The sequence below is a fragment of the Passer domesticus genome, chromosome 1 (genome assembly GCF_036417665.1).
Source record: "Passer domesticus isolate bPasDom1 chromosome 1, bPasDom1.hap1, whole genome shotgun sequence".
NCBI classification, from domain to species: Eukaryota; Metazoa; Chordata; class Aves; order Passeriformes; family Passeridae; genus Passer; species Passer domesticus.
In genome coordinates, this window is record NC_087474.1 from 22,058,277 (window position 1) to 22,086,234 (window position 27,958).

At 39.9% G+C, this 27,958-nt stretch overlaps 1 long non-coding RNA gene across 1 annotated transcript in view; it reads left to right on the forward strand.

Annotated features, from left to right (window-relative positions):
* The first annotated feature begins 20,952 nt into the window (after window positions 1-20,952).
* LOC135294453 (uncharacterized) overlaps window positions 20,953-27,958 on the forward strand; it is a 78,122-nt gene continuing 71,116 nt past the window's right edge. Inside the window, exons 1-3 of the long non-coding RNA XR_010356560.1 lie at window positions 20,953-20,988; window positions 21,530-21,629; window positions 26,890-27,012. This is a non-coding gene — a long non-coding RNA (uncharacterized LOC135294453). The remainder of the gene's footprint in view (window positions 20,989-21,529; window positions 21,630-26,889; window positions 27,013-27,958) is intronic.

Genomic DNA, 27,958 nt, shown 5'->3' on the forward strand with positions numbered 1-27,958 from the left:
GCTGTTTCCATAACAAATCCTATTGGGAAGGAGGAGGATTTCTGGTTTGCTCATATAGTAATGCCCAAAACCTCTGGTATATGCACATGTTTGTGTGTGTTTGTGTTGTGTTTGGTTTTGTTTTTTCTTCAATAGAGGGGCAAGACAAGAAAAAGCTGGTGGGGCTCAAATCTGCCCTCTGGATGATGCCCACCCTTCTGTAGCCATCCCTTTGCACTTAAAAAAAATAATTGTTAGTCAAAGGGATGATAACTAGGTATGAAAAGAGACTGCTGTTTATTTACATGATGAGTATTTTTCAAAATAGGCTATGGGCTAGTATCTCATCAGTCTTTTGCCAATCCCAGTGGTGAGAGACAACTTCCAGACTGACATTGTAGTTCTTTTTAAAAGGTGTGCACCCTGAAGCTGACCAGAGAAAGTAATCCTGAGTTTGGCATGACACACTTTGAAATTATTGAGAGTACTCTTGCATGAAGTTAGCATTTGTGTGACATGATCTTCCACCCCAGTGCTGCATGGCCTCAGAAGGAGCTTCAGCTAGCAAAACTCAAGACAGATGAAGAGGTGCTTAGTCAAGCATTTAAATGCTTACCTATAAAAATAAGAAAACTGAGGCACAGCTCTGTTTTTGTCATGAATTTACCCTCTAGTACTCAGGCACTGGAATTGCATTTAATTTGGTAGATGTTTCCAATGTCAGCACTGGCAATACTGTGCAAAATCTGAATATGAGCCTCACCCTCCCTTTTAACGCTCCTAGATTTTATTGATTGCTGTTTGCGTTGCTGGACCCAGAGCATCATTGCTCTGCATGTTGTGCAAACATGGGGTCAATGGATCATATGGATTCTGATTTCAAATGTTGATTCAAAAATGCAAGTCAGTAACGTGCTTAGACCCATTAGAAGAGAGGGTTGCTCTTGTGTCCATAGCTGTGAGAGCTTTTTATATTTGTAAATCTCTTGCCTCTGTTGTTCAGTTGAGCTGTAAGGCTTAGGCAATGATTCACACTCATTTGGAGAAAGAGAACTTAGTTTTTCTTGCTTTGGACTGACCCCTTTGCTGTTTCTGTATTTACAGCACAAAAGAGAAATGCTCTTTTCTGAAGCTCCTGATAATTTTTGAAGTAGTAGTACTTTAATAATAGTAGTAATTTAAAAATGGGTTAGCAGGTTTAGGAAGCAAGACTTGTCTTACAGCTGAGGCCTTGGTTTCCACAGTTTTGTTTTTAGAAGTCTACAAGCATTTTAAGATGTGAAATAGCTTCTTAAGGACAAACTAAGCATGCCAGGATTAGGTCCTGGACACATTGCAAGTATTATGAGCCCCATATTTGTTTGTGATGATGGTGTTAAAGCAGACTAGATAAGCCCTATAAGAAAAAAAGGAAAGGCATAATTGCCTTTACATGCCAACTTGAATTAATTCTGCACCTTTTGTCATTTGAGGTCACTAAATGGAGAAGCAAATGTCATTTCTGTCATATGGGAAAGATTTCAGTGAATTAGCAAAATAGGCCTTAGTAAACAATATGTAATTGCAAGTGTAACATCTTCCAGATAAAAGCAATGCCACTTTGATAGTTCAGTTGTAGAAAATGCTTAAAAAAATTAAATACTTTAAAACATGTTGAATTTGTAGGCCATGACAACTGTGTTTCAGATCCCAACTTGTGTTTATTCTAAGCTGCCAGTGTAACCACATCAGAGAGTCTTCCAGGCATGAGGTCTTGCCCTTGTTTGCATTCAAATCAGCAGCATTAAGTTGCTTATCTTGAGGCTGAGTAAATAAACTGAGTTTTCCACTCAGACAACACTTAATGAAGACCCAGACCCACATTCAGTTTACCAACCTCTCATGAAGTGAGGTCCTCACAAGCCTTGCCTTCTCCCTGTATCCTAAGGCTTTGTTGCAGTGTGAAAAGTATTGGGCATGACTGAGCTTCACCAAGGTGAAAACTTCACAATAACCATTAAACTGATATAAACGTGCTGCATTGGGAGGCTGCTGTCAGCCACCATGTAAAGCATTTTTGATGGGTTGTCTTAGAAATAACTTCTTCAGAAGTGCTGAAGTAATAGACTTTTATTTGCAATTAGCTGTCATTTGGATGGTTGCATTATTACTGGTCTGCAGCATTTAATAAGGTGTTATTCTAGGCTACCTTATGTCAAAGTGCAGCACTTTTGGTGGAATTCGTCCTCTTTATGGTATCACCAGCATTCTTTTGGATGAAAGAGAAGGGGTTTTTTGGTTGAGTTCCAGTATATCTTGGCTAATATTAATTACTTTCTGCAACACAAATTTAGAAATATTTATGGGTAGATTAATGGCAAAGACCACAAGAAAAATGAAAGTGTCCTGTAACCCTCAGGAGGGATGTCATGGTGCTGTTTTGTTGCATACTTGTTTGTATAACTTTTACATCCTGTGACTCAGTGCTAGTCTCACTGGCTGTGTTTACCTGTGAGACTGAAAGTATGGTTCAGTGATGCTCTGTGGCTACTCCTCTTGTCTTGTTCAGGTTAAGTACTATTGCTTTGTTACTGGTAACTTTGTTTGAGCTCCACTACCACTACAGAACACTACAGAAGGCAGGACTGCCAGCCACAGGACTGTGCAGTCCCTTTGAGCAGCACGAGGCCATGCCAGCCCCCACCTGGCACCTTGCCCACCTCTGGTTCCATGCCTGTAGCTCCACTGGGCACTGGTCTGTCACTCTCACTCAGAGGTAGAGTTGGCTTTTTCCTGCAAACTCCACGGATATCCTACTGGCAGCAGCACTGCTGAGGCTGTGCTGAATTGGCTCATTTTCCTGGCTGCCCAAGCCATGTGCTGGCATCATCTTTTGTTTTTCCCCCCCACCTACCTAGGGTGGAGACTATCCTGGCTGCTCTTAATCCTTGCATTTGATGGAGGAAGTTATGGGCAGTATGTGCTATTACTACATCCTGCTGTTGTACTGCTCTCTTGCCTGTTACTCTCAGGTAACTCCTCTGGAAGTTTCCTTGCTCCAACCATTGTCAGAATATAATTTGGTCAGGTCCCCATTTATTGTTGAGAGCTGACTGCGGTGTGCATCATTTTCATCATGAAATCATTGCTGTTCAGAGAAGTTACTTACTCTCAAGGTGTTTGGCAGTTTATTCATGACATTTCACTTTTAAATGCAAGCACAAATACTACCCCAAAGGAGCTGATCTTCAGTTAATACTGAGAGTACAGAGTGGGCAGGTAAGAATTTTCCAGTTGTTCAAATTAAAATATTACTGCCCATTGTGGTAAATTCACTCCATGTGAAATTGAGAAGGAAAGGCTGCAACACACCTTTATGATTGCCTTCAGGAAAATGAGTGTTTCATTTATAGCCTACTCATCTAGAACTGCATCTAAAGAGGAAATAATAATAAAAAAGACGACACACCTCAAGGTGGGTTTCTCAGAATATTTCTATGAATGAAAAAAATTGCAGGAAAACCAGCTCATCACAAAGTCAGATTTTGCAATGACTCTTGTTAACTTCTCAGTACTTATTTTTCCTATAATGGTGAAAGCTTTACTTTTATTTTCTGTGAATGGGGAGGGTAATTAGTCTCCTCTTAGCATGAAGCTGTCTCTTAAAAGACTGCAAGTAGTTTATTTATTTACTTCTTAATTAAGAAAATTGCTATTCTAATTCTGAGGGAAGTAAAAGAAAATTTTGCAACCTGCTTAAAGCATTTTGTAGGATTGAGCACTTCACTGTTAACAAAATTAATAGAAGCAAGTGGTGGTCAGTTATAAGAAAATGGATTCTAACAAATTCCAGTAAAGTGTTGCAACTGGGATGACTTAACTTGGTGTCTGAGCGCCACCTCCACATCCTGACGCAAAGATTTGCAGTCCTGGAGTGGTGAAGCATACCAGCTCTCAGCCCACGTGTGACAGCAGATGGGGAGTGCTGTGCTGAGCACTGCTAAGCCTGGAGTCCTCGGTGCTTTGTTGGGGCTGCTCTCCCCAGGTGTGAGGACGTGGAGGAGAGAGATGGAAATCAGGGCCTGGGTACGCAGCTTTCCGTGCAGGCAAGGAAAGGTCAAGAGAGGCAGGAGGAGGAGGAGGGACTGCGAAAGGGGAAGGCACTAGGAGATGGTTGTCTGCACAGGCCAGGTTTGAGATGTTGAACTGGGAACTTGTGGCAGTGCAGGATTTGTGCCTCTCTTGCCAACTGTAGCTGAAGAGCACCATAACTCAGATGTGGGAAGGGAATGGCTTTCCAGAGCATGCAGAAACCATGGGCAGGTCCTCCAGCACATGTCCCAGAGTCATGGAAGGTGGAGGCAGGGAAACAGCTTGTCTGGGTGTTTTGGAATCCCAACAAGACACACTTTCTTAGTTGCATCATGGAAGAGGGACAGGCAGAGTGGGCTGCAAGCGTGGGGCTGAGGCGATGCTGGGATGGGGAGCAGGGCCAGGCGAGGAGCCCAGCCAGAGCCAGCTTTCTCTAGATGGCAACCGCAAGGCTTCCACAGGTTTCCCTGGATCCTGTTTTCCACTCCAAGATTAAAAATCTCCCTGCAGGGGAAAATGGAAAGGAAATTGTGTGGTAGACTTTGCTATGTTCTCAGCTGACTATTTCCATAGAAGTGGGCAGCTGGGCCCAGTGATTTTAAGATATCTTTACAGTAAGAGTAAAATCCCGGCTCTGCTGAAGGCAACGGGCAATTGTGAGCTTTTGGCTTCAACATGCATTAGGAAGTGCATGGAGATCCTGGGAACAGAAAAGGGGAAAGTCAAAAATAAAGATTTTTCATCCAGAAGTTGTTTATAGTTAGTTTCATCAGAATTCAAAATGTTTTCAGTGTTTTTCTGACCCTATTTACTAAGGTTATGTAGGTACTATCCAGGGACAGACACTATCTAAGCATCTGAGTACTTCAGTACCTCAATCCTGTTTTCTAAAAAATAGAGATTAGTTTCTCAAAAATGATCGGTTACTAAATACTTTTTTCGATTTTAGGGTCCTAAAAAAAAAAAAAGGTAATAATCTGTTTGAAATTGGGTTACTTTTATTTCTGTATGTGCTGACAATCTGAATGTCTAGCGGGTTTTTATACTATAATTTGGTTTTCCAATTCTTTGTAAAAGTCACATGTTATATTTTCTCGGAAGTGTTGTTTTCTTGCAGCAGTTCTGGAAATAGCTTTTCCGTCGCAGCCAGTAAGTGGATGTGTACCATTTGTGAAGGCAGCCTGGAGAGCAGGCACAGGCAAACTGCAAAACAACTTAACTTGTGGAATTAACACTTCACGTTGACACCCATTAAAAATATTCAGAGATTGACTCAGCCTGCCCATGTTGCACAAATAACATGCTTGGCTCTGAATGATTCAAGATCTTATCTGCTCTCAGCACAAGTTCACTGCGGAGGGCCTGATCCTGTTCTCATTAACCTACAAAGGAGTTTTGCTGCACACTTCAAAGAGAATTACATGAGCAGCATTTGCAATGAAGCACACATGGTTCCTATATATTTTCCCTTTTCTCTTTCTCTTTAAAAAAAATTATTTTCCAAACTACAACAAAACAAAACAAAAAAAAGTAGGCTAGGAAGCAGTCAAAATAAAGCTGCTATCTGTTAAGCTGTATTGTTTCTTGAGAGCTGTGCTTGTTTGGAGTTCTTAAGTGCAAATTTAGAGTAGAAACTAGAAATAGCTGAGAAGGGTTTGGTTATATTTGTAGCTGAATACCCTCCATTCCCATCATCTCCGTAATGGGAGCCTTGCATGGGCCATGTATTTCTTTGCACCTTGCACAAGTTTTTGCAAAGATATGGAGCAGAACCAGTGTGTGCAGCCGCTGATAATGTATCCATGTAAACAGCATTGCCTGGGGGGCACTGCACACAGCTCCTCTAAGCCCTGGGAAGGGAACCACACTCCTTCTCTGTTTTCCCTCTGCACAGCTTTTGAAAAGGAGGAGACACATATGGAAGAGGGATGGGATAGTGCAACCATTGGGGATTTTGCTTGGTTTTCCGTTTCTTCCATGCTGTCATATTAAATAAGAGGATGAGTTCACCCATATTTTGCCGTTACGGTTTTATTGCTTTGTAGAAAAAAAGCCTTGTGACTCTACAAACATGCTGGATCCTTTGGTGTAGGGAGCAGCAAGCCCGTTGCTCAGCCATTCAACACACTTCAGGTGTTCTGAAAACCCTCTTTGTGGAAGAAGGGCATGGTACTCCAAAGGCCTCACCCACAGTGGTGTACAGCAGTGGTGCAGAAGAACTATCTGTCCTGTGGAGGCCCACACAGACTCTTTGTCTCTACTGTCCCCTTTCCTCCATCTCCAGGTGACAACCACAGCATCTGCCTCAGGTCAGATGCTGATCTCTGCTGCCCATGTTTGCCCATGAAAAAGCCAAACAAGATCATCTGCTGCTGCTACCTGAAACCCAATGGTAATGAGATGGTGATAAACTCAGGTAGTTGCTCCCATTGTTTCCCAAATTCAAATCTTTAGACTTCAGTTTTGTAAAAAAAAAGAGATTGGTTTCTCAAAAATGATGCATTCCTGCTTCCTATTCTCTGAAGCTTGCTTACCTAGTTTCAAAGTTATGAAGTCATGCTCTGTGGGGGTTGCTCTGTGCTGTCCTCAGGGAGCAAACATGAATGAGCTTGCTTCTAGTCTTTGAGGGATTTTTCCCCCCTGCCCTACTGTTGCCCTGTTTGATTCTCAGTCAGCCTTGCCAACTCCTCCCCATGCCAGAAGATGGTTTCCGTACCCCCATGCTGCAAACACCCTCTTCCCTCCTGGCTGTGGGCAGGCATCTCTCCAAGCTGTTTCCTTCTCACGTTGGCAAGTCTTCCGACAGAAGAATTGAGGCAAATGACATGTGGGGACATGAACCTCTGTTCTTTTCTCCACCACAGCTGCCTCAGTTACTGGAAACTTTGCTGTTCTCTAGTGGGTCCCGATGAGCATCACCATCTCAGCCTGTATCGCTCTCCACAATTATTTATTGAAATGCAGTGGGAATCTGTCTGCAGTTCAGGATTATCATAACAAGCAGACTGAAGTTTTGGGTCTGCATGTCTGCTCTAAGGCCAACAGAGTAGGAATAGGACTCAAATTTTCTGTATTTCCCTTGTACATCCTGATAAATAGGTTTTTCTGAGGATGTGTCCACCCTTTTTTCACAAAGAAACTGCTAAGCATCTGAGGTTTCTCATAAGGCAAGATGGGAAGAAATCTGAAATTGTAAAGTTTCTGAGGACAGGTAGGTGACCTGTTTTCCAAGCCTTACTAGGTGACCTCTTTAAGGTTATTGCATTCTGTGCCATCTTCTTTCTGGTGCCAAGAGAACCCAAAAACCTTTCTGAAAGATTGATTGGATGGTTCTGCTCTGAGTTCCTCTGGTGGGATGTCATCAGGGATGTTCGTGGGGAGGCCCAGAGATCCCCCTAACTACTGGTGTGAAGGCTGGGGGCAGCAGCCTGGCTGTCAGACACCACAGTGTGCAGTAGTTAGTTGGGACGGCTGCAGGGGTTAGCAGAAATGAGCCCTGACTGGCTGCCTCTCTGCCCTCCAGACTGAAAAGGATGTAAGGAAGGACAGCACACAAACGTGACAATAGCCAGTTTAAAAAGCCTTGATGTTCTTCTGTGGTGTTCCTAATGGAAAAGAATGATTTTAGATAATCACAAAAACATGTCCTGTGGCAAAAAGCAATCCCTACTACCTCTGAGTCTGTTTAGAAGATGAGATGCCCTTGGAAAATGCTTCAATAGCCACTGAAATGCCCAATGCATGTTAACGATCTAACCAATAAGTTATAGGTTCCTTTTTTTTTTTTTTTTTAATTCATTGAAGAACATTGACAAAACTGCAAACATATGTTTCTGCTGCTAAAGCTTAGTCTTATCACAGTTTGAAAATGTGGAAAATCAATTACATGCTTTGAATTGCTCCCTTTATTGCTATAAAAGAATTTCTTCATTCTTTCAGGATAGTGTACACTTGGTAACATCTACTGCTAACAGGCTGTTAGGACTTTCTGCTAAATTAATACACTACAAGTAAACTAAACAGAAGGCCAGTGGAATGCTAAACATCCACTTTCTCCTCTGTTGTGGCTGTGCTGCAGCTTGGGAACCCTCAGCCTTGTTGCTACAACATCTGGACAACATTTGGGGCTGTCTCTCAAGTGCACGGGTGTGCACCTCCGGTGAATTTTAACTTTCAACATCTCTCTGCCTCTAATCTATATTTAATGTTTCATGACTAGTAGTCAAAGAAACTTCAGCTAAATATCAGGTTGGAATGAAAATGATCCTTGGGAAAACACTAATTTTCAGCATTCACCAGCAAAGTATCTGTGACAGAGACATTCCCTGGAGATTTGTAGCCCATTCTCTCACAGTAATAATAATTAAGACTCGTGATTACTGTGCCCACATAATCAAAGATCGCTCCATAAAATGTACTCCCTAAAGGGACGAATTCCCTGCTCCTAACTCGATGTCAGTCAGAGGGATCAGCACCCCCAGGGATCTGGAGTCTTTGCTTGCCCTTTTCATTACCGTGTTGTTAGCATTGTGTTACTTCATATTCTTCTCAATGCAAATGAGTAGGTAATCATGTGTAAATCGTGCCCTCCAGAAGGCACATGTAGTGAGGTTTTTTTCCCCCAAATCTACCACAGGGATTTCTCACATGGAACATAATTACATCTCTGCCATATGGGCTCATTTATATTCTATTACAGGTTAAGCTAATACGACTCAGAAATATGCTAAGAATACCTCAAAGTATTTTGAGCATTGTCAAAACACTTGTCATTTCTTTCTTGCCTGTTTGATTGTGAATGACTTTATATTTATTTAGAGATCCACCATGCCAAGTAATTTCAGAAAAACAATATCAGACCAGTCTGTGTTGCCCAGTGTCCAAAAAATACTTTAAATTCTCTCTCATTAAATCCTTCTTCAGTAAGGGCAAATAGGTGGGTGAATAATGAGACAGAAAAGCCTCTAAGACATATTTACCTGCAGCAACACCTCAGTGGGTTTTCAATTTCCCAGGAGGAAAGGAATGTCCATTTCAGTCACGTAGTTTTATCATCATTTGGCTGGATCAGGTGTTTGATGCAATTACACTGTCCTGACAAAGCTCTATGTGCACTTTAGGCATTATAAAACTACAAACCTCTCTGCCCACAGAGGCAGGGTTACTGTGGAAATAACTGTTGCCTAAAAAAATTATGGTAAAGTAAGAATAGATCAGCTTTAAAACTGGAGCCATTTAAGGTTATATGAGTTTTGGGGTTTTTTCAGAAATGAGGTACTAGATATAAGGAAGTTATTTTCCAATTTCAGTGGAAATCTTTCATTTCACGATTTGATTTTATGTAACAAGATTTTTTAATCATTATTGCTTGACTGATTTTTAAAACTAATACCACTAACATCTCTGGATAAAGTCTGAGTCTACTGCAATCAATCTTGATTTTATTCTTTTGATACATACATTCAGTATTTTGTCCTTTGAAATTTGATCAGGTTTCCTTTATTCCACTAGCTAAGAAGGAAACATTTAGAAAGTAATACACAGGTAGGAAGATGAGGGCAGAGGATGGGAGGGGACCTCACTGGACTTGCATATGATACTTTGCAAAAGCAGTGACTTTATTTTGTTCCAAAGAGATGCTTGTAAGAAATTGGACCAGTGTTGAAAACAGCAGCTGTATGTATCCTATAACCAGGAGATAAAATTCAGTCCTGGTTTATAAAGTCCTTTGAGGTTTTCAGTGATGGAAAATTCTATGTAGCTATAAAATCCATTCTATAACTATGAAATGAATTCTGATACCTTTCTAGAACTGAATAATATATTTCAAAGTGTTGCCAGGAAGTGCTTGCATTTTTTTTTTTGTTTCTGATTTTATTATATGGTAGCATAACCTTTTAGATTATTCAACACTTGAATACTAAACTCAACCTTTCCTGAATGTTCTTTGCATGTTTTCAGGGAACAATAATTATTGCTAACACCTTGTTGCTCAGACTTCTGTGCAACAAATTGTGTAAGCAGCTAAGTGTATGAAAATTCCCGTTGAAGTCAGACACATGTATTTTTCTGGATCAAAGTCTAGAAGCTACAATGTCTGTAATTGTGCAATCATGTCAGACTCAGAGGAGAGTTTTGGTGGAGTTTACATTGTTCCTAAAAGACATCTTTCAAAATCAGCAGAAACAACAGGGTTTTGGTCAGAGCTGTGCACTGGTCATTGCTGGATAAGGAGAACTGTCTGTGTTTTTAGTGTAGAAGGGAAAAAATTCAGTCCAGCTATGAGTCTATTACCCAAGAAGAGTATTTTTCCAGCCTTCAAAATTTCTGAAGCAGAGTAAAGGACACTACAGTGACTTAATACATTGAGGAGGCATTTAAAAAAGAGTGGTCTCCTGGGCTGTAGAACAAAGAGAAACAAATTTCAAGTCTCAGACCTAGCTCCATTAACTAATGTTTTAATTGAGCTGTGATAGATGTTTGATTAAAGAACCTGCTATGCAATTTCTTTTGCAACTTCTATAGCTCTGATTTTGTAAAGGCATCCTGTACCCTTGGAAAAACAATCTCTCCTTACATGGGCAAAAGTGTGTCACTTCACACAACAACTCCACAGCTTGCTTCCTTTTTCTTCAGGCAAGGGTATTCATTTTCATTCCCCAATTTCATTTATTGTAAAACAACAGCGGTCACTGTGCCTGCTGCACTGAGATTGCTGCATTCATGTCATGGCTTTATGCTCATCCCTGGGCATCCACCACTGCCCGTTGCTGCAGCTCAGTCAGAGTGGTGGCACCAGGTGACAGGCATCCTGACATCCCCATGTCACACCACACCATGAGCAGGGGCAGCAGAGCGGGCCACCAAAGCAGGTAACAGTATTCCCAAATATTCTGGACAACAGCCTTTCCAAGAGAGGGAATGACTGCTAATGTGCCCTCCTAGAGGTCTCCTTTATTAATTGCATGCTGGAAGCAGCAATTGCATTGCATATGTATATATGCATGCACATATGCATTGCACATTTGTCAGCCATATGCCAGTATGTCAATATTTTCCTCCAGGGAGTGGGCAGCCATGGATTTTCAGCAGAGATATCTAGCTGATGCTGCATGTATGTGCTCAGTTCTGTGCTCTGGGTGAGGGTTTTATTTGCAGTCAGTTCCTGGATGAAAAGTTCTGCCTTGCACTGGAAATGGATGCATTTCATCATGCATATGATTTTCAGGAATAGGTATATCAAGAGCATTTTTATGAAAATTTGATTCCTAATATGATGTTTTAAATAAATAATTCCTGGATATTTAAATCATCTCATGATTAGGTTTGGATCTTCTTTGTCATTTGATGGATAAATGTGAAATTCTTTAGCTGTTTAATGTGATCTACTGTCTGCTAATACCCAGCTCTCTGAAACCCTTTGTAAATCATTATAGTTTGCATCATCTGTTTGGCTAACACACAGTGTCTGCTAACACACTGTCTGTGCTTTCCAAAGCTGTGTAGATGATAATCTGTTTTAATACCTGTACAAATCAATTAAATTTATTTTGTGCACTGTTCACTAGCTGCCAAATTGGGTGGAGAATAGAAACACTTAGCAGGGGAATCAGACTCTACATAAATGTGCATTAGATGAGTCTTGCAATGTGAGTGTGGGGGAGGATGTGAAATTTAGCATTTAATTTCCTCATCTACAAACAGATTTTAAAAAATGGCTTCCAGAAACAAAAATATAGGGCAGAATTGTGGAGCCCTTACTCATGTTGCTGAGCAGATTCATTCTGGATTTATCCCACTGGAGCTTAATGCTATCACCTCCAGGGTGGCGGAAGGGATGCAGTTTCTTGTGAGGCTCTTTGATGCTTTGTCTACTGCAGAATGTAGGCAGCACCACCTCAAGCCTCCTCACAGGGCCAGACTTCTGACTCCTCTTTGCTGCTTCTGAGCACTATTGCTCCAGTGTAGTTTAGGATCCTGTAGATATCCAAGCTGACTGCTGGCAAAACTGATGGAGTGCTGAAGTACCTGATGGATTCTGCTAGAGATTTAGGTTCAATCTTCAAGCCTGTACATCACAGCTTTCAAGCCTTCATTTTAAACTGCATGAATTCCATCATTTGCAAAATGCAACTTTCTTTAAATAAAAATTATCTACCTCCATTTCCACGTCACACATAGTCTCCTATTGAAAAAATATAGTTGCACTAGGAAAATTTGAAGTTGACTGTGACCATAATGCTTTTTACTCACAACAAAAATCCACATTTAAGCACTGTCACAGATGGATTCAATAATAAATTGCTAAATACATTTCAAAATATGAGGGTAGGAGGATGGATGTCAGTGCCAAGAAAACTGTTGTAAGGCAAAGTGTCTATGAAGTGAGTGCTGCTAAAATTTTGCAGCATAAAACACTGTAGAAAAGGTCATTGTCAGAGGAAAGATGGATTGATTCATCCCAGTATTACAATAGTATTCCTGGTAGGTAGTTGAGGACCATTTTAATTTTAGAAAGAATGGTATAACCTTTGTTTACTTGGTCTCTCACTTGTGAAAAAAAAAAATTTCCCTCCTCACATACATTAATAATTCCTGTTAAAATACTCCATGGTATAAAACTCCTTGGGTAAGAGAGAATGCCAAGCCAAAATGAGTAAGTATTTTAAGTTTGTGCCTCTCAAAAGGGAGCATTATATGTCTGTACCCTTCTAATTCTTTTGGAGAAGAGTTTTCTGGGTAATTCAGAAAGAGGGCAGCCAAGTTTGGTAAATGTACCAAAAATCTTTCAATTGATTGAGAATTTTCATTACAGGCATGGTTTGATTTTCTGCTAGTTTGTATCATGCATGACTGTTTGCACCAAGGAAAAGAAATTGTTAAGTGGTATGCATTTTTACTGTGCCCTTGTTTAACAATAATGCTCATAATACGAAAGGCAGTGCAGCATTCAAGATGTACATGCAGCTACCAGGATTATTATTATCCTCAAATATTAATGTGATTTGAATTTAAATGAGCATTTAAATGAATTTTAAATGATAGTAGAAGCAATGTCATGTCTTCACCTCCTGGTGAGGAACGAGAGCTCTAATGTCGCAGCTCATGGCTCAGAAGCCAATGTCATATTGACCATGAAGCCCTCCAATGACAATGACCTCCATCACTGCTTGTGTGAGCTGGACTTGACCTGGTGACCTAGAGGCTGAAAGGCCATACATTTTCTTTTATTTTGTGTGCCATTCACTAATAGATACTTTTAAAAATACTATTCAAGCTCTTATGTGCCACACACCACTGTAGCTGAATGCTTTCAATAGAATTTTTCTGAGGGGACAGAAGGTAACAAGACTTGGTGTTATTCCCAGTTTTCCTTTCTCTTCCTGTACATGAATATTACTGGAAAGTTAGAGACTCTGTATTTTAGTTTTTCATTTTTTCTTTTTTTCTAATGGAAGTGGATTAGGGAGCTTGTCAAACAGAGCTGTTCAAATGATGTCTGCAACATTGACTCTGCTTCCTGGAAAGCTCTCTGTCTTGTATAAAGGACATTATTCTTTGTTACAGAGAGATCCTTCATGCCAAAGTAATTTGGTCGTCAAATGCATTCCTTGCATCACAAAATTTTTACGCCATTTAATGGGAGCATGAATCTGAAGAGAATCTCTACAGGCAATCAATTTAGTGAGTGGTCAGACAATGTTTACAAAATAGTTCATGTCACTGATGGGAAAGAAGGGGGCTGCAAGTTACAGTTTCCATAGGCTGTCATTTTCTTGATGGATAGACTTGCACAACCATAATTTTTCATATGTGTAATTTGTACATAATCACATATATTTTTTACACATCTTTCCTATTTCTCGTGCTTGAGTTAAGGTTAGTGCCCAGCTCTATACATTCATCTGCACTGAATAGAACAGGTTGAACTCAGGTTGGAATTTAGCACTGTGAGCTTTGTTCTGTCTCCCTCAACATAAGGTTAACAAATGGAAGTGTGTGCTTTGGCTATTACTGCACATTTAGAAAAAAAATGCATAAATTTTAGTTGAGAGATAAATTCACTGAGAAATGAGAATAACCCTTAGGATCTTCTACTACAAATGATATTTAAAGGATTTCATACTAGTTCAAGGTCTGTGGTATGGTGACCCCATTTGCATGTAATTATTCAAAGTGCAGAGACTTTCAGAAAGACATGTGTACATTGTGCTAAGGTATATGATGTGAAGGTGGAGATATGGGGACAAGGAGGCAAAAGCTGAGACTGTGACCCCACTGATTTGTGGCTCTCAATACAAGAGGTGGACAAGAAAACTGCACTATGAGTCATCCTGACTGTACTTGAGGGCATGATGTGCTGAACTGACTACTAATGGCATGCTTTAACTCTGAGAATTTTGAGTCTGGGTAGTGATGGAAATAATCCAAACTGGGACAGGAGAAAGCTGGAGGTATGTGGTGCACTGCAACATGGGTGTCCATGTCACTGACACCACATGTCATGGGATCCTGTGTTCCTGGTGGGGGAGAACAACCCTGGTACCATCTGACAGCAGGGATGATTTAACTGGTTGGCAGTAGGTGCCCAGCACTGCTATATTATCAGCAATTCCCACAATAATTAATTTTTCAGTTTACAGTATATATTGCTTTTATCTTCCAGACCAGATTGCTTTCATTTCTTGTAGAAAGGCAACTTTAAAAAAAAAAACAAACACACACACACACCCCAAACAATAAACAAACAAAACAAAACAAAGCAAGCAAACAAAAAATCCACCATAAGTGAAAATCAAATAATTTTAAAATAAGTTGCTGGTCAGCAAAGAGGAAGAAACCATCTTGCTGTAGTACTATTTTGCATCTGCACTAAAACACAAGACAGCAGCTGCCTTGGAGCTGCCTCCACAGCAAGGAAAGACATTCATCTACATTTAAAGATTCAGTGCACAGAAAGCGGAATGACAACATCTCCTCTCATTTCCATGCCCAGCAACATGCACTCCAACACACAGCTATGCTTCTTCTACAATATCCCTTTATTTTCCTTTATCTCTGCTTTTCTACCCCCTTCCTTCCTCAAGCCCTTCTTTGAGCTTCATATTTTCTTGTGTTTAATTTGGAACTTATGTTCTTCAGTGAACAAATCCTTCTCCCTTTGTCTCTCATCAGAACCTTCATTGCTTTACATCCGCTAGGAAGAACTGATCCAGTTATCTCCCAAATTATATTTCAAGAGTCTGCAAGTCTGTCTTCACAGATAAACTGGAGAGCACCCCAATTGGTATAAATACAGGACATAGCCTTTTCTGCTCCTTTCAGCAGTAGATGATGATTACCTAGTTTTGCTATAACATCAGTTGCTTCCAGAGGGAACAGTATGCCCTACTATTCCCAATATTCAGTCATTATACAGTGATTGTTATTGTCTGTTATTTTATATTAAAGTGGCAATTAGCCCACTAAGAACTTGATATCTCCTGTTCAAACAGAGAAGATGGTTTCATACCCAGACTTCTCATGAACTAAATACAAGACAAGAGAAAATAGATATATACAGCAAGCAGCTCAGCTAGCATGGGAAATGTTTTTTGATGAAATGAGCCACAGCAATGCCTTGTTATAATTTCTGCAGTTTCCTTTCTGGCTGCAGAAGGCAGAAACCTCTCTTTTTGGATGTTGTTTTGTTTGGAGAGTAACAAGCTCTCCCTTGGTCAGATCTATACTTTCCTTATACCTCTGCATCTGATTCAAGATCAGTGATTGTAGCAATGCATCCCTTCCTGGAAGGGAGATACATTTCCCTTAAGCAGCAAATGCAGTGTCTTCAGCAAAATGTTGACTATCTAATTTCCTCTCAGTAGAAGTATTAGAGTAAATATAAAGCAGCCATGTCTCTGGACAGTAGTGTGCTCCACTCAAGCAACACTTCTTCAACAGTTTCTGATATCTCCATTTTACTGTCATCATGAGTCTGTAGACCGGGACAACACTGCTAGCACCCTAGTAGTCCTGCAAATGTATTTAGGGATAAGATGCCAAAGTGCATCTTACAGCATTAATGTAATTGTGTGTACATTTTCTCTACTTGCTCTCACATAATCCATCAAAATCTTCATGAATACAAAAGGTTGAATCAGCCTTACTGATACAAATTGCATTCCCACTGTTATCTCCCTGACAAATCAACCACTTCACTGCTGAGGGGTCCATATTCCTTTGATTTACAAGGTGCTTGGTAAAATTACACTTCCTGAGAAAGTAGAGGTTTAAAACCATTGGTCAGAGAAAACATCCAGTCTGAGGCTCTGCTTGGTGTTTGCTTTTGGTTTGCTGTTTGTATCACACCTCCTGGTCTATTAGAGGAGAGTGACAGAGTGAAAAAGAAAGCAAGGAACAGTTAAAAGCATGTGAATCTCATCTTCCTTTAAACACTCCATAATAGGGAGGACATTGTTTAGTTATTTATAATTTTCAGTTTTCCAAAAGGAAGATGTTGAACTCTAGAGTACATTCAGTGCCAGGCATTGAAGTGGCTGTTTCTCACCATCAGTCAGATGAACTCAGGAACAGGACTGCAGAAGCAGACTGTGGGATCTCCATAACCAAACCTCCTAAGGACTGCTCAGATAAACATCTGCCACAATGGGGTTAGCATCAGCAGCCTGGCTTTGGATCCGGGGGCTGGACCTCTCCTTGTCCCTTCTGTGGTTACAACTGGGATAGTTCAATTAATATTGCTCCCCTGAATTCCCATGGCTACTTCTGCATTCCTCACTTCATCCCTAGCCTTAGAACACCTGCAGTAATTAACTGTGTGCCACTGACATACTTTATGAAATGGAAAAGGAAGTCTTGGTAGTGAGAAAAGTGGTTCCTGCCAACACTGAATTTCTATCAAAATTAATGAAAGCTATCCTGTAAATAAATCCCCAGTTGCAGCTGCTGTGAGTGAGGATTTTTCAGTGTGAGATGAGAAGGCTTCAGGGAGCCTCTTGGACAAAGTGAAGGTTAGTGCTTGGACACTGCCTGGTCCTTGGCCCGGGGCTGGCACATTCCTGCTTAATATTTGCTTCCCCAGCTGGGAAGAGCTCTTTGAGAAGAAAATGGTTCTGGAAATCACATGCTCAGAATTGACATCCACACACACACCCCTAGAAAATATTTGAAAAATATCGTGCTGCCTTAGACTCAGTCCAGAGGTCAGAGTAGGGTGAAGTGGCTTAAATACCCTTTCTTTCTCTTCAGTAAAGAAGCAACAGGAGAGCATATGCTTCATGTAAGACATCCACTGTTTCCCACCTTTCTTATTGCTTCTTTACTGTCCCCATTTCTTGCCAGGGTTTCATGTTTCACCTAGTCTTTGCCAGAAGAAAAAGAGCAGGACTGCTGTGCCTTTTGGTGCATTTTAGCTAAATATTCATCACAACTGAACAAAAGTTGTCCTTTTTGGAGCTGAATGATCTTTCATGTCTAACATCCATTTTAATACATCGCAGTTGTGTTTCTCAAAATAATTTAAAACCACTTAGGATGGCTTCACTGGCAGCTTTTCAGAAAAAGAAAATTTTTTGAGTGTTTAGAGGAAGAGTTACATTTCCTGATCTGATATTTTTTCCGTCCTCATCACAAACGGTCATTTTTCTAACTCAAAAGTCTAGAATAGTTTAACCATTTAAACAGTGTTTCATGGACAGCTGGTATAATAGCATGAATAGAGACCAAAATCAACAGAAATTGATCCAGGTCCTAGTTTTGTGACATATCTCTCTCATCCACACCTGATTGTAAGAAGCCTCAAGTCCAAAACAGATCCCCTGGCACCATTTCAAAATAAATAAATGAAATTAGCTCTGTACCTTCTGTGTTATTCTTATTTTACTAGTCTGATTTATTGAGAATAAAGTTTAAATTGCCTGGAGGAAATTACTGAGATTAAATTACTACTCGGGAAAACTTTGGGATAGCAACAGTCTCTTTGAAGTTTACACAGCGAAATGAAGTCCTGTGCCATATCTAGGGGACTTTGAAGCCCAGAGCTATCGCTAGCAAATGTTAATGTTGTGAATCTGCTCTCTACCACCTGGGAAAGATACTCCTTCCCTGGCTTTCTCACTCTTGTTTTTTCTCCTGGCTTACCACAGATAAGCTTTGAGTACCCTGCTGTGTCATGACCTCCATGGCAGAAGATGTTTGCATGGAGAACAGCAGCCTGTGGCCAGTGGCTGCCTGGTTACTTGTCTGTCTGCCTTCTCCATCCTGATTTCCAAAGAAACCATCGCCTGCTGCCAAGCACCATCCTTTAGCTTTTTCATCCAGACCACTTAACAAAAGTGGTCCTCTTCCTGTGGGGAGAAGATTTACATGAGGAATTCTCTGGAGTGGGAATCAGGATTGCCTTTCAACCAGCCTCTCACGTCTGCATTTTGTGTTGCCACACTGGGCTGAAGACTACAAAGCATGTTCAACCCTTTGCCTGTACTCCTTGCCCTGTCTTATTCTTGACCTTTCCCCTGAGAGACAGATCCGCTCGTGATGAGGAGATAATTCAGATCATTTGGTCTCTTGGGACCCCCACTAAGGAGAAGAATAACAATTCATCAGCAGCTTTCCTAATCTGCATAGAAAATCCAGGCTCCTTTTTTGCTGACCCTAGTGGCTTGCCACATACAACTGTAAAACTTTATGCTCTTAATCCAGAAAGGCAGCTGGAATTTTCAGCAATAGGCTGTCAAATACCATATTCATAACACATTGGATTAAATTATAATAGCAGAATAATTCTTTTAATAAGATATTTGAGACATATTGAAATAGAAGCTTTTGCGAAACAAATATGTATGAATTTTACAGCATCAGAACAAGAGAACACATTGTTATTGGTAATTTAGCAGATCTGTCCTAGTAGCATTACACACACAGTCATGACCTCAGATACCAGTGAAAACCACCAGGCCATTCATCTGGAAACTAATGGTGACAATTTTTCACTTCACAATGCCCTTACAGTGGGACATCACTTACCTTTCTCTTTTGCTTAGCAGGCCTAGTATATGCAAAAAGTAAAATTACCATGTGACTGTGAACTGAAAAGGACTGTTTAGATCACTAAGCCCAGCTACTTGTTACTGCATTTGACCATTTAATAGATGCTCAGCCACAAAAATCTTGCCAGCTCCCTGTGACAACTTGCAGACCTATAGCAAAGGTCCAAATGCATTGTTATACATCACAGAGCCAGCTGAGGGGATCAAGGTTTTCCACTGCTGATTTCAGTTTACATTAGCAGTTATGGTGTTAGTTATTTGTCAGATGATCCTAACCATTCTACCACATTATTCTACAGATAAAGGTAGATAATTCAATCACCCCCACCAATCTGATTTTGGGGAAAATTCCCTTGCCGCCCCAGATCTGTCAAGTGGCAGGTAAAATCTTCTGGGTATACCTCAAAGACACTCGAGATATTTATATTTCAGTAGAATCACCAATGTATCCTGTCCTGTGTCTGGTTGAGATCTATCTCTTATAATCCAGATGGGAGCTAAAAAAATCACAGCAGTGAAGTTGGTGGGAAGAAAAGAAATAAAAGGTCTTTGTGAAGGCCAAGAAAAATGTGAGGCATGAGATTACGTAGCTGGGGTGCAAATCAACACAATGAACAAATGCCTCCTTCTTTTGAAGACAAAGGACAAAAGGACTCATCATAAGTTTAAACTTCTTCTCAGCCTACCTCTCAGTCCCATTCAAAAAACTGTAAGACTCCATTTTACAACTCATTGGGGTTGTTGCATCTCTTGACTGGTCAGGAGTTCAACTTGTCTGTGCTCATCAGTTTGAAAATATGTTCCCATAACTTATGAGTCTGCTTTGCATTTTATTTGTTATGCTCTTAAGCAGAAGAAATTCTTTCTTTCAGTCAGTATACAGGACAGACACTGTACAACTTTCATGCCTTTAGCAGAATTTTCTTTCCTTCACCCATTTTTTTTCAAAATATGTTATGTTCCCAAGTGGGAGCGCATACCTGGCTTGTTTAATTGCATTAAAAAAAAGACTGTCACCTGTTTTATTTCATTATCTGCTTCTATAAAGGTGGATATATTCACACTCGAGGACCTTAGAGGCTCCTTAGCTGCTATGACACAGCCTGTGCCTATAAGGATGATTGTTCAACAATGTCCAGCTGTTCCCATTCGCACACACAATGAACACAGTCGGATGTGATGCGCAGGAGCTTGTCTCCCCCCATCTTTGAATCAGAACAAGATGTTCACTGACCTTTCCACAAGTGACCTTCAGTCCTTAATCAGGAGGATATCTTGCCTGAAAACACAGACAAGCTGACAAATAGCCACATTCACTGGCTGTCAGCGTAGTAATGATAATTCAAATGTTTCACTTTAATAGCAAGTAAGAACTATGCATATGTAGGTAGATACAAATATTTCCTGCTTTTGGGCCTCCCTAAAAGAGTTTAAAAAATAGGGCTTTAAATAAGCTCTAGCCCAGTTTAATTGCATTTTTATTTTTCATTTTTATGACATCATGTCTTTAGAAATGCTATAACAATCTATAGAGGAATATATTTTCATTATTTTTTCATAATGCTGTGCATAAGATAAAACCAAATTTGAGCAGTTTTTCAGTTGCTGTTAATAAAGGATGGAAGAGCCCAGTGTCTATATAATAACTTACAGCTGTTGAGAAGCTATTTCAGTCAGTCAGTGCATACACCACGTTTACAGTCTCCAAATACCTGTGGTCTAGCCACTTACTTCAGTCTGCTGATTAATTAGTCAGAATAATCTGCCCTTAGCTCCTCCTTCCACCCCAACAAGAATCAAATGGAGAGCCATTTAAAGAAATCCAGACTCAGCTTCTGGGCACCCCTGTGACCCCAGGCCAGAGCCTCCCCATAGCTTTTCTCTGCAGGTTTGGGCAGGTTGTGGCAAGGGTGGCTGTCACAGTGGGCTCAGACCCACTGGGGACAAGGGCTGGGGGGTTGTCACCAGCAAAGGGATGGTTTTTGCTGGATGGGGAGAGGTGTGGGATCACCCAGTGCTCAGCTGGGTGATCCCACACAGAGCCCAGCATGTAAAGTCTGGTGCTCACCCACAGAGAACAGGTGGGAGGAGAGGGAGCAATAGGGGGAGGTACATATATTTTTTTTTTTCTTTATGGGCAAAAAAAAAATTATTATGTCCTCCCTTTTTTTTCCCTGCTAAATTAGTGGAAATTTCGTATCCTGATGTGAATGCAGCCTGGCACTGGATGTTTGATTATTTAATTATGATTTTTTTATTTTACAAAAAAAATTTCATTTAATTTGATCATTACTTCTAACATTGCCTCATGCCTTTAATACCTAAGTTAGTCTTATTCCTGAAATGGAGCATATCTTTCTAATGAGCCCCATACATAATTTTATATGCTTATTTCTGCCAAATTATTATTTTGTCTGGGTTTTTTTAAGGAGGAGGTTCATTGTTTGCTTGGTGCAGGATTTATAAGACTTTTTTTGAACCAATTCTTTTAATGAGCATTGGAACCAGCCTAGGAAACCATGATAGAAGGTAAATCCCTTTTTTAAACAAAAATATTACAGCTGAGTTATCTGCTGCGTCTGCTGGGGTTGTTAGGGTTGTTATGCTTTTGTATAGGAATTGCTTTGGGATAATAATGTTTTCTACTTGCCAATACATTGTTCATCAGACAAATCAGGAAAAAGGTTGTATCATACAGATCTGTAACTGTAGCTGCTTTCCTGTCCTGTAGCTGCAAGGTAAAGGTGAGATATGTTTTCATACTCAGAGAAAAAGGGTCAGAGTTAGAGGAGAAAAAAAGAGTATGAAAGTGCAAAGCCTTGTATATAAGTAGCTAGCCCCTAAAGCAGGTGCTAACAAGACCTTCTTGACAACCACAGAGTTTTGTGCATAGCAGAGGAAAAGTTACAGCTGAAAGAAAAGGAGCAGGCGAGGAATAGCATTGTACTGTATCTGACTGGGATTATAGCAGCTGAATGAGTCATTGTTATAAAATATGGGCAGCCAAGCGGCCTTTCAAGTCTCTCAACACAGACTGAATGCGGTTTTGACCAAGATGACAAAATTCATTTTGATTGAATAGTTGTCCATATTTTTAAATGAAATGCATGTGGGGCCATTAGCTCAGCTCCCTGTCGAAGGCGGCTGCGCCGCAGCCCTGCCATATGTTTGGCAGTGTTTGAAGCACCTGGCATCCTCCAGAACAGACAGTCACATTTGAATGGGGATAAATATTGAACCGTCTCACAGCTTTCTCTTCCAACTCCAGGGTAGGTATTTTTTACATTAAAAAAAAATACATAGTGCAATACAAAATGTTAGGCAAAAAATTATGTACATAAAGTGTTTTATAAAAGCAGAAAGGAAGAGTAGGACACAACTGGCAGGGATCCTGGACTCCTCCTGTGTCTGTGGAGAACAGGCTGGGCAGGGACACAGATTTCTTTCTTTGTCTAAAGGCTTCAGGGACTAGAGAGTGCAAAAAATACAAATAATAATTTGTTCTTTTATTATGGATTTACCACAGTATTATTAAAGCTAATATACAGTTTCTCAGCCTGGAATAATCACTCCCGCAAGTCCCATCCCTATCAAACTTTCTTCTTTTTAATACCATTAAGAAACTGATATGTTTAGCTCCATGCTGAGATCAGTCATGTCCTTTGGCTGAAAAATGAGAAAGTTACTTTGTCGTCTAATAAGGTTTAAACATTTGGTGACCCACTAATCTGAATTTCAAAAAATAGGAATATCGCATGTCCTTGTGCTTCTCCTGGTGCCTTGCTGATGCATGGGCCATTTTTGGGGTTTATTTTTTAAAGTATTAACGTGGATTTATTGTATGCTTTGTGGTTTAAAGAGCTATTGATTACAGGGGCACAGTTAGAGCAATCTCAATCAGTTCTACTACTGAAAGGTGAACTCAGACAGGAATAGGTGAAAGCAAAGACTTGGACAATATTCAGAGAACAGAAACCCCATCACGTGGCAGAATTAAAAAGTACTTTGCTAGTTTTATGTTGCAAAGGAAAGTCTCGGAGAAGGCACCATTTATTTCCCTAAGCATGTGCCCAGGAGGAAAAGGATGTTTCTTCTGAAGGGCACTACGACACATGGATATAAACTGTGTGAATATATTCACATTGGACACAAAAAGGTCTGGCAATGAATGGGACAAGAGTCTCAGCTGGACTTCTAGGAAGTTACTGGGGCCTAAAACCAACAGTTTGAAGCTACTTTTTGACAACTATATTTATGCAGTGTAATGATATGGTTGTCTACAGTAGCAGGTAAATGACTTTGATGAGAAAAGGAAGTGCCTTTTTTAATCACTTTATCAGTGTTCCTAATACCAAAAATGCCTTTCAAAACAGATTGATGAGGAATACTGAGGGTTTCCCAACACACCTTCTGTCTGGTCATAGTGCAGCATTTATTATTTTCTTTTAAATACAGTGCAAATGTGGAAATGAGCTGAGTGTTTATGTTGTTTCACTCCTTCTGAGAATCATTTTCAGATCCCACTTGAATAATTTTTCTGCCTACAGCTGCTTCCTCAAACATCTCAGTGGGTGGACTCCATCTAAGAAATCCTTGTGCTTCTGCCAGGATTTCTTTTCTGTTCCAGCTCCCTACCTTTTAAAGAAATTATAAGTAGTGCATGGCAATAATGATTCAGAAAGGATGCTGTCCTTGGGACATGGAAGTTCCTGACAGAGTTTTGTCAGCTAATGTGGATGCCAGCTCTTTAAGAGGAATATTGCTGTTTGTCTTTCTAGATAGCTATTATGATTGTTCTGATTCTTTTGTTTATAACATTAGTCTTTGGTCATCCATATCCTATAGAGTGTTGAAATACAAATTAACAAAAAAACCCAGACATTTTTGGTGCTGCATTTTTTTATCTGAAAATAGGCAAAATGCTATAATTCAAATGAAAATCTGCTAAAATGAAGGAGTAGCATATAATCCACCTAAACCATTTTTGGTCCTGCTGTTCACTGATGAGCATTACTATGGGAAGATGTGTGTTGCTCACTGCCTCTCATGGGAGAGCCTGCAGGAATGCTGAAAAAGCAGGACCAGAAAAGGGTAGGGATAACAGAAAAGTGTAGGCACACTCATATACTAGCACCAAGCACTACTAGAACGCCATAAAAATGCAACTAAAATAAGGGTATGGAGATGTGATGAAAATACAACTCTGCGTATCAATGTTTCATTCATAAGAGAAGATTCAGCCTCTGTGGAATTCCACTGCTCACTGCCATGAAATAGATGTTGCACTAACAAAAGCTAAGCAAGGTCATTATCTGCATTTCCAAGTATTTGAAAAATAAAGTGGAATAGCCTTTTCATCTATGTATGTTATTTTTGTTCTTTAGAAGCTCTAATAACAGCAGCCTCAGATTGTTATTTTCTTGTCCTTATGGTACTAAAGAAGAAATATACCCTTTGAAAACACACCAAAATAAAAACAGCATGAAGGAGGAATTCCTGAGGCTGGTAGCCTGTAAAAAGAGCTACCATCTGTGTTCAGGTGCCAGGAGAAACAAATGCATGCCACACTGTCCTATCAGCTCTGCTTGGGCTCCAAGCCTTAGCTGTACCAGCTTTGAATGTTTTGCACAAGCCATATTTCACATGGATAGGTCAATAATCACACCATATGGTATCATATGTATATATCAGATCACATTGTCTACTCCATAGCTGCTACATAATGCAGAAGGGTACTGTTTTTGGTACAATAAATTACTGATACATTTAACTGAACATTTTCTCCTTCATTTTTTCAAATCAGTATCTTTAAGGGATTTCAGGGGAGGTTTAGAAAAAATTGTAAATTTTGCTAATAGTTATGGGTTTCTCTGCTTAGATTCTTTTAAAGGACTAGGCAGAGGAACCTTTCATTGTTTTGACTCAAGGTTTTTGGTTTTACAAAGCAAAATGCTGATAAAAGCTGTGAACTTCACTAGTTGTATGTAAGGTCTCAGATACCATCCCTGGCTTGAACAGTTTTGATTCCTGCTTCAAGGATTGGCTTGCAGGATATCTGCTGCTTCTCCCTGGCCACAGCACTGCTCTAGCTTTGTTCTGCTGTAGTTAAATTGCTACCTGGGCATGTTTGTATTGCTGCATGGGCATGGTGACCTTTGGTAGTAAATCATTTTGACTGAGCCAGATTGGGCTGAATGGCAAGGAACAAACACATGCATCTTTGTTTTCAATTTAGATAATTTAAAGTTTGGTTGCAGGAAAGCAAACTGTGTGCTTAGATTTCATTACCCCAAATTTGGTGTATCTAGATTGTGGAATTTGTTTATAATATCTAAAAAGGTACATATTTATTTACATGCATTTGTATGTGTATGTTTATGTATGTGTACAGCAAAACTCATGCACAAAGAGATGTGCATTATATACATGGTAATAATATAGTTCCATCATTAGGAAAACATGGGGACATCTATTCTAAGTCAGTCACGTAGGTCCCTCTGAGATCTTTGGAAAGACACAGCCAGTTCCAGAGGGTGATCTAGACTCATCAATTCAAAATGAGAGGTTGCCTGCTGAGAAATCCTATGTGACTAATTCAGAGCAAACACATAACAGTCAGGATGCTAAAGTTAGGGACAGGAAACCCAAACCAACTGTGCTCCCAAAACAACACTCTTTTGTGGAGCTGACTGATCATGCACCACTTCTGGCTCCTCCTCTTGTTTTTTGTAGTGGTGATAATAGTGATGGTGGATACCACCAAGTTAGAAAATATATTTTCCACTTTAAATTAGAAATTTTTGTGGGTTTTTTAATGGTTATGGTAGTTATTAAAGAGGAAATTGTTCATATTGCCAATTCGTTTTTTGTTTGTTTGTTTAATTTTCTTCTTAAAATATCTTTGAATCATATAATTGTATGAATGTGACTTGATCACTGAAATCACTGGGTGGACTTTAAAATCATGAGGGCATAAGGAAAAGGAAGGAGAAGAACTAATGAGATCAACAGTAAAGAGAATTATTAATCTGCTGAAATATGTACTTGTTACTATTGGCTCTGTGAAAAACTGATTTCACATGTTATAATGTGCCTCCTAAAACTGAAAAAGTAGGAGTGGGTGTGGAAACCTAAATTTGTACAGCATATGAGCGCTTCAATCTCTTAAGAAGACATGTAGAATAAAATGTAAATAAGATCTGGGGAAAAAAAAAAAAAGCAAACCCATAAGAGAGTGCTTAAATTAAAACCCAAATTAAATTAAAACCCAAAAATCATGTGTCCTGGTTTAATGGTGAGATTTGGCAATAACAGCTCTGGGAGCTTCTGAAAGGAAAACTCAGATTGTTGGCTTAATGTGTGGCATAGAGATTGCATTGAATAAAAATTTTATCTCTGCCTCTCCAGTACATTTTGAGAGCCAAATTCCAGCACTGTCGGAGACAATGTTTGTATTTCTCTACAGTGATGGTTTGAATCAATACTTCATGCTAGAAGCAAGGAAAATAATTCTGATGAAGGTCTTTGCTTAAGTAAAACAAGTGGAGAACTTGCTGTGTCTAATGCAGGCTTGCTCCTGAGCTACTGTAAAACATCATGCAGTGCTTTGCAAAATTTGAAGGACGTGGTAAGTGCACTAAAAGATGTGATAACTGCATTTTTGGAGATAGTAATAATCTCGTAAAAAAAAAAATCGTTAACTAAGTTAGGGCCATTTTGCTGTTATCTTGGATGAGAGGGTTTAGGGCTGTAGCAATTTGCAAAGCTAATCTAGTTCAGTGATCCGCAGGCTGTGACCTTTGACAACCCTCCTGGTGATGGGAAGAATAGAGCATCTGGATGCCAGGAAGATAAGAAGGTTGGGAAGGCAGCTGGGTCTGCAAGAAAAAGCAACCAAACTCCATTCTGTGAGGTTAGTAAATACATCTTTTGTTTAGGTAGATGATGGATAATTTGGATGCATTAGCACCTAATTTTTGAAAGTTGCTCTTGAATTAATATGCTTCAGTTTCACAGAGGCTAAACTAAGAAACTGTGGCAAATTTCATAGCTTCAAAGTGATATTGCTTTATAAATTAGATAAACAGAGCTTCCAAAAATTATGTCAACTATGTGTCAAATTGGCATTAAAAAAGAGAAACACCCTAAGTCAGTGTCATTGAAATAAACAAGTTAACAGCTAGTCGTAAAGGCCATGAAGGGAGTAATTTAGGAGAATATGAGTTCCTGACTCCGGAATTCCAGTTCTCTGACCCAAACAACAGCACTCCCACACACTGGGGAATGTGAGTATGAAATAAGCATGGGAGTGCCAAAGCTGGAAAGCTGTATCAAAAAAGGCCAAAGACACAGGAAACTGCAGATTTGGATCTGAATTTAAAATTAACCACTTTGGCCTCTGTCTAAAATTAAGTCCGACTCCCCTGAGTTTTGGGTAGGGCTCAGCATCATAATGGCAGGGAAGTCATTGGGAAGAGGCAAAAATGAAATGGCAAGAGACACCCTGGATGGCAAGAGGGGCACTGCTGGAGTAGCAAGATGCTGCTGAAGACCGGGATTGTTTTCAAGGCAACTGGATGTAGAGAGGACTTGGAGAATTGAAAGGGTATGAATAAAGTGGAAAGAACTTATGTTTCATGATTCCATCAAAACATTGCTCAGTTTAAGAGATTAAGGCAGGTTTGGCACAGAATTGCTCTAAAATGAAAATACGGAAAATGAATGCTGCTTTTAATTTTGCAGAAATGAATCCCAGAGATTATTCAGATATCAATGTCATTTTTTAACCAAGCAGCTCTATTCTGGAAGCACATACACCTCTCAGTCTCCCCAGGGAGATAAGATTATTCTTTAGTCTG